Consider the following 7,555-nt stretch of genomic DNA (forward strand, 5'->3'; position numbering starts at 1 on the left):
ACCGATTTAAAGACTGTATGGAATTAAAAAAGAATACTTTTACAATCATCACAGGAATTCTAACAGGAAGTTGTAGAAAAACGTCCCTAACTGAGCAAATACTAGATCGTCCAAGTCAACATTTACAACAGCATTATAGCAACATCGATAAATATGTAAAGAAATCAGCCAGAACTGATAAAAGAGTATGTAGTGATAAGCTCGCGAGCAAAGCGCAGGCTGCCAGAGAGACGGATCGTACCCATGACCTTTATCGCACAATGCGTCAACTGACGAACACCCAGCTTAAAACTACCAAGCCGCTAAAAGCCGAAGCTAGCGAGATGACGACAGCAAAAGACAAACAAGTCAACAGACTCGTATGGGTGCGGTATTATAAAAAATTATTTTCAGCTTCATCTTGGCAAACCAGACAAACGTATAGCTGCCAACGCCACCAAACAAGATGCGATATGTCCACCGCCTGCCCTATTGAAAGCGAAATAATAACCGTTATCAGATCGCTAAAAAACTACAAAGCTCCCGGACCAGATAATATCAACCAGAACTACTTAAAGCTAATCCTGAGATAAGCTCTCGAGTTGTAATCTTCTTCTTCTTCTTAATTGGCGCGATAACCGCTTACGCGATTTTAGCCGAGTTTAACAAAGCGCGCCAGTCGCTTTTTTCTCGTGCTAACCGGCGCCAATTGGACACACCAAGTGAAGCCAAGTCCTTCTCCACCTGATCTTTCAAACGCAGAGGAGGCCTTCCTCTTCCTCTGCTACCACCAGCTGGTACTGCATCGAATACTTTCAAAGCCGAAGCGTTTGTATCCATTCGGACGACATGACCCAGCCAACGTAGCCGCTGGATCTTTATTCGCTGCGCTACGTCTATGTCGTCGTAAAGCTCATACAGCTCATCGTTCCATCGTCTGCGATATTCGCCATTGCCAGCGTGCAAAGGTCCAAAAATCTTACGCAGAATCTTTCTCTCGAACACTCCAAGCCTTGCTCCATCGGATGTTGTCATCGTCCAAGCTTCTGCGCGATACGTTAGGACGGGGATGATGAGAGTCTTGTAGAGTGTTAGTTTCGTTCGTCGAGAGAGGACTTTACTGCTCAATTGCCTACTTAGTCCACTTGTTGGCAAGAGAGATTCTACGTTGGATTTCAAGGCTGACATTGTTATCGGTGTTAATACCTTTACTAAAAGACACCTGAACCTCAGGAAAGATACTATCTGAGTAAGAAGAAGGACGTATTACTCTTCAATCTATCAGAGTGCAAAAACAACGCTGCTATTATGGTTAGCCCATATAATTCACAAAAGACTTTCCAATTCGTTGATGCAATGAACAAGTTGGCTAATGATTGTGGAGCAGTCGGTTGAGTGATGCACTCCTCTCTACCTCTACTTCATCGATTTTCATCGACCACGTTTGATACTCTTAGACATGACGCAATTTAGAATACCCTTGCGTGCTAAGGAGTGCTTGATAAAGTCATTAGCCTCATAAAAGAATTTTACTCGATAGCTACCTGACATGTAAAGCACGAAAATGCTCTGAGTGCCAGCATTAAAGTCCAAACCGGGGTCAGACAGGGCTGTGTACTATCACCGCTGTTATTCAGTTTGGAGTAAGTATCCTCACATTGTTTGTGCGGAAAATAGAGGTATATCCGTGGGTCAGCTTGACCCCAGGCCTAGACTATGCGGACGATATTTGTTTGATGGTGCACATACTCTGGCATACATCAGTGAAGATACATTTGGTTAGTGATTTTGCAATACAAACAGGGCTGAAAAACATCATTGCCAAGACAAAGCTAATGTGCATCAACACCACCGAAACGCAAGCTATCCATATTGCCGGCACCACCTTAGATAAAGTAGAGAGCCCTGTTATCTTTGCAGCTAATTACGAAAAATGGCGGATCAACAATAGACATACACAATCGCATAGCGAAAAGACGAGCTGCCTTCGGCATGCTGGATAAAGTCTGAAGATCGACGTACATATCCAGTTGGACGAAGTTGAGGACTTTCGTCGCAAACATGAAATCAGTATTACTATTATATATGGTTGTGAAACGTGAAACCTGCAAACGTTACAATCCTTCTTCAATCATTGTCTTCGCAAGATCATGAGGATACTGGTCCAAAGCCATAAGCAACACTGACCTTTGGGCTGCAACTAAACAAACACCTATCCTACTCGAAGTACGTCGTCGCATATGGAATGGGATCGGTCATACATTGCGTAACCCCCAGGAGCATAAAAGTTCATGAGGTCGAAGAGCAAACCTCCAATAAGTCTTAATTTTATCTAAACCCTAGAACGAAATTACAAAAGCTACGTTAGACTGGATTCCCCAAGGAAGCTGTAGGCGCGGAAGACCAGCCAACAATTGGAGACGACAAATTGAAACAGAGGCGCTGAAAGCTTTAAAAAAATCTAATTATAATATAATCTATTTCTTGAAGCCTCAGGTTTTATCTAGGAGCTAAGGGAAAATATGTATGTACATATATGTTGTAGATTGAATACTAATCTGGGAATATTCTCCAATGGAAATTGCAGGTCCTGTAAGGATAAATACGAAATTGCGGAAGTTGGATCAGAGAATAACCTGAATCCATTAAAGGGCACAATAGATTCCCTCATAATAATAATAATAATATTATGAGTGATGCAACTTGCACAGTTGAAATAGTCAGCTAGGAAGTAGAATAGAATTTGTCCAACTGGTTTATAAGACTGTTCAAAAAATACTACGTAATTTACACTCAAACATTGGTATATGTATTTTAAGAGTATTGCAAACATACTCTGGCGCATATTAAGGGATTCAAAAGTGAAACTAGGACCCGATTTACACGAGGAGACATCTGGAAGGGAAACATTTTGTTCGGGGGTGAAGGACGGCCGCGGAAGAGAGAAGGGAATTTGTCTCCTGTACTGGTGACACGCTTTGCTCTTCTTATTCGTATTTCCAATCTTAAAGCAATTTTTGACAGTTGCTTCATTTGTTTTCTTCTTTTGTGGGAGAAGGTTCTGAGTTATGTGTTGGTTTTCAAGCAAACGGAAGATAACAAAGATGACAAACATCCGAACGCTGCTTGGGAAATGCACGATTATTTTTGCTGGTAAAGTAGGTATAATTTAAAATAGTTATGGGACATGTTTGTGTTTATTTCTAATTTTTCCCTGCATTTCTAGATCCTCAAGTTAATTTTTAGTTAATTATTTACATATGAAGTATTTTTAATTTAATTTCTTTTATTCAAGTATAAGAATTTATAAATATAATAGGACTATGTTTAAGTTCGTGCGGTTTTTTTTCGAAATTTGAAACTTTATTGACGTAAAATGGTTACAAATTTAATATTCAAAGTATTGTCCATCGCTTACTACTACTTTTTCCCATCTTTCTGGCAATTCACGGATTCCCTTTGTGAAAAATTCGATCGGTTTTGCCGCAATCCACGAATCGATCCATTTTTTGACTTCATCGTAATTACGGAAGTGCTGGTCAGCCAGGCCATGTTGCATCGATCGGAAGAGATAGTAATCGGATGGCGCAAGGTCTGGACTATACGGCGGGTGGGGTAGGACATCCCATTTGAGCGTTTCTAAGTATGTTTTGACCACTTGTGCAACATGTGGCCGAGCATTGTCATGTTGCAAAATAACTTTGTCGTGTCTATCGGCGTATTGCGGCCGTTTTTCTCGCAGTGCTCGGCTCAAACGCATCAATTGTCGTCGGTAGACATCCCCCGTAATCGTTTCATTCGGTTTCAGTAGCTCATAATACACAACACCCAGCTGGTCCCACCAGATACACAGCATAACCTTCAGGCCATGAATATTCTGCGCCGACGTCGATGTTGAAGCATGGCCAGGGTATCCATACGTTGCCCGACGTTTTGGATTGTCGTAATGGACCCACTTTTCATCGCCAGTCACAATTCGATGCAAAAAACCCTTTCTTTTGTGCCGTTGAAGCAGTTGTTCGCATGCCATAAAACGGCGTTCAACGTCTCTTGGCTTCAATTCATACGGCACCCAATGGCCTACCTTTCGGATCATTCCCATGGCTTTTAAACGTTTGGAAATGGTTGATTGATCAACTCCCAAAGTTTTTGCAACCTCTTCTTGCGTTTGAGCCGGATCTTGATCGAGCAATTCCTCCAATTCGGTATCCATGAACTTTGGCGGCGCACCCTCGCGTTCTTCGTCTTCCAAGCCAAAATCACCACTTTTAAAGCGTGCAAACCACTTCTGGCACGTTCGCTCAGCTAGAGCATGCTCACCATAAACTTCCACCAAGATACGATGACTTTCGGCTGCTTTTTTCTTCATATTAAAAAATTCCCCGCAAAAACACATTATTTGGCACGAAATTCGACATTTTCAAGTGTGGTAAAAATATTGTTGTTTACGCTTCAAATAAAAAACTTATACTGACGTTTGTGCCTTACGACAGTAGCTCTCCAATGAATGTTTGGAAATGTGGATCGATGGAATAATAATCAAGTTACGCCATCTGTTGTAAAACCGCACGAACTTATCGATAGACCATTATTTCAATAAAAAAACAACAAATTATTTATTATTTAACCAGTTTACATTTTTCATTCATATATTTAAGAAACTGTTGTCGAACGCTCTCTGCTTTACATGTAAGCGCGTGCTAGAATACATCCGAACCAGACGATGCTAAAGTATTAAATGTCAAAATGCCGCGGAAACATTTTTGCCCGTGTGTACGCGAATGAAACATCAAAAGAGAATTTCCAGTGTCTCCCTTCCAGATGTCTCCTCGTGTAAATCGGGACTAGTGAAGGAAGGATATATGTAAGTATAAGCAAGTCGTGAAGAGAAAATCTTATTTTACAGTCAATTACATGAATAAAAATTATTATTCAAATCCCAAAGCAAAACCACTATTAATTAGGGAGTTCTTATCTTAATTACCTCAGCAGAAGTTATCGATCTATCCATATAATTGTTTACAAATAAACCCAAGTACTGTTATACGGATATTTAAGCTAATTATCTATTTAGTGCGCATGCCACAAAAGGACCGGAAAAAGTTGACACTACTAGCATCTGCCACCGCAAGCAAGCGATAAATTGGTTTAATACATACATATGTATATAAATATATATATATACATGTATATGGATGTACAATATGTGGCAATTAGGATCCTTTCGGCAGTCCATCCCCTTTAGATGAATCAGTCGGATGCCGGCAATAGTGTGCAAATAAATTTTTAGCTCAAATAATTGTTTGTTGTTTTTGTTTTTGCAGATTGTCAACCGTGATAAGTTGCATTTGTGGTCTGCTATTTATTATCTATGACGAGTTTGTTTGTGTTTACTTATACATAAATATATATTGTATATATAATATATATAATTAACCGCTTCCATTATCGTATTTATGACATTTGCAGCTGAAGAAAATAAAAACCTTCGAGTTTTAAGTGACTATGTTAGTATTATTTGTCTTCTTTTGCGCTTCGTAACAATATCAGTTTTTATTGGTTGCGCCCAACAATTTACCCTTTTTCTTATTTAGCTATGCAATTCAATTGATATGTGTACGTATTTAAGTGGTGATGTATTTATTATCAACTTCTATCACGGAGTTATATCTCACTTGATATACTTAGTATAACTTATAGAAATTGAATTAGTATATATACATATTATGTAAGTATGAAACAAGTCAAAAATGCTATTTTGCTATCGAATAATGAATGCTTCCGTTCTTCTTCTTAACTGGCGCGATAACCGTTTACGCGATTTTAGGCAAGTCCTTCTCCACCTGATCTTTCCAACGCAAAGGAGGCCTTCCTCTTCCTCTGCTACCACCAGCTGGTAGCGCATCGAATATTTTCAGAGCCAGAGCGTTTGTATCCATTCGGACGACATGACCCAGCCAACGTAGCCGCTGGATCTTTATTCGCTGCGCTATGTCTATGTCGTCGTAAATCTCATACAGATAATCGTTCCATCGCCTGCGATATTCGCCATAGCCAACATGCAAAGATCGAAAAATCTTCAGCAGAATCTTTCTCTCAAGCACTCCAAGCGTTCTTCGGATATTGTCATCGTCCACGCTTCTGCGCCATACGTTAGGACGAGCATGATGAAAGCCTTGTAGAGCGTTAGTTTTGTTCGTCGAGAGGACTTTACTACTCAATTGCCTACTTAGTCCAAAGTAGCACTTGTGGGCAAGAGAGATTCTACGTTGGATTTCAAGGCTGACATTGTTATCGGTGTTGTTGCGAATGTTTCCGTTAGATAGCCTATTTTTAATTTAACGCTTTATTTTTGGTTAGTCGCTCAGTATATCAATTATATGACCGATATGGGAAGTGGTTTACTTTCGAATATTCTTTATTCGACCTAGGCGGTGTTGTCCATTTTGGCATTTCTTTTTATCTGAAACACAAAAAAAACAAAAAAATTATTAATCAGTATGACCGTAGTTATGTCCCGCTACTAGAATTAAAAAAAAAACACACAAACAGGGCGCGGTTTTGGAATTTGACACTCTAAAAATCGTGATATTTTCCAGTTTTTTAATTTAAAAAAGTACGAAGTAATTGAAATAGTTGACAACACCAGACCGAAAAAAGTCGTTTCGAGATAAATGAGTTTAAAGTTTGAGGTACAGGAGCGTTAGTTAATGGGCTGTAGAAGCTATAATATTGGGAACTTCCTCATCAAAATTTCACAGAATATTCATAAAATACTATACTTTCGAAATATCGAAAAAACAAAAAATCGATATTTTGAAATTTTTAAACCACCGGGTCCCCTTGACCTGGGCCAACGATGCGAGGCGGCCATCTATAAAAGACACTTATGTAGATTTGAATTTATCCGATTCTTCAAACCATTTTTTTCGCTTTTAGCTAAAAACGTACTGGAGCGGTGAGCAAAGCGTCGATTACAAATGTCCAGGTTTCACGTTTGGTTCTCGAGATCAGCAGATACTGTTGAAAAATTTAGTTGCTTAAAAGAATTTCACATAATTTTTTACAAAAGTAGACAAGGCTGTTGATGTGAATGTGGAAGGTTCTATAAGTGATGTTTGCGGTTTTCCAATTATGATAACTAATTCGTCTGTTGTATATGCAGGGTGTCCTGTGCCAGAATTAGGTTTTGAATTTAAAGTTGCCCGATATCCGCTGAGTGTATGAGCGGGGAGGGGACCACGTTAATTTCATTAGTCGTGAGGTTATTTAGTCACGATGTCGCAGTGAGCGGGTGAACAATGTGCATTCACAATCGAAGCGTATTTTAAAACAAATGATTCATATGCTACTGCTCTTTGTAGATTATGTTCGCGTTACAACATTCGTCGTTTACGTGATACCTCAAGTGAAGATTTGATTCGCTCATGGGTACGAGAGTTCCGGCCAACAAGTTCGGGGGCAAAACGGACCATGGCCGGGGCCTAACTGGACATCGAGAGCAAATGAAAATATTGAACTCGTCGCTACAAGTTCGCACCATAATCCGCGCCAGTCCGTACGCAAAGAGAGCTGC

Source organism: Anastrepha obliqua, chromosome 1 (genome assembly GCF_027943255.1).
Source record: "Anastrepha obliqua isolate idAnaObli1 chromosome 1, idAnaObli1_1.0, whole genome shotgun sequence".
Taxonomy (NCBI): domain Eukaryota; kingdom Metazoa; phylum Arthropoda; class Insecta; order Diptera; family Tephritidae; genus Anastrepha; species Anastrepha obliqua.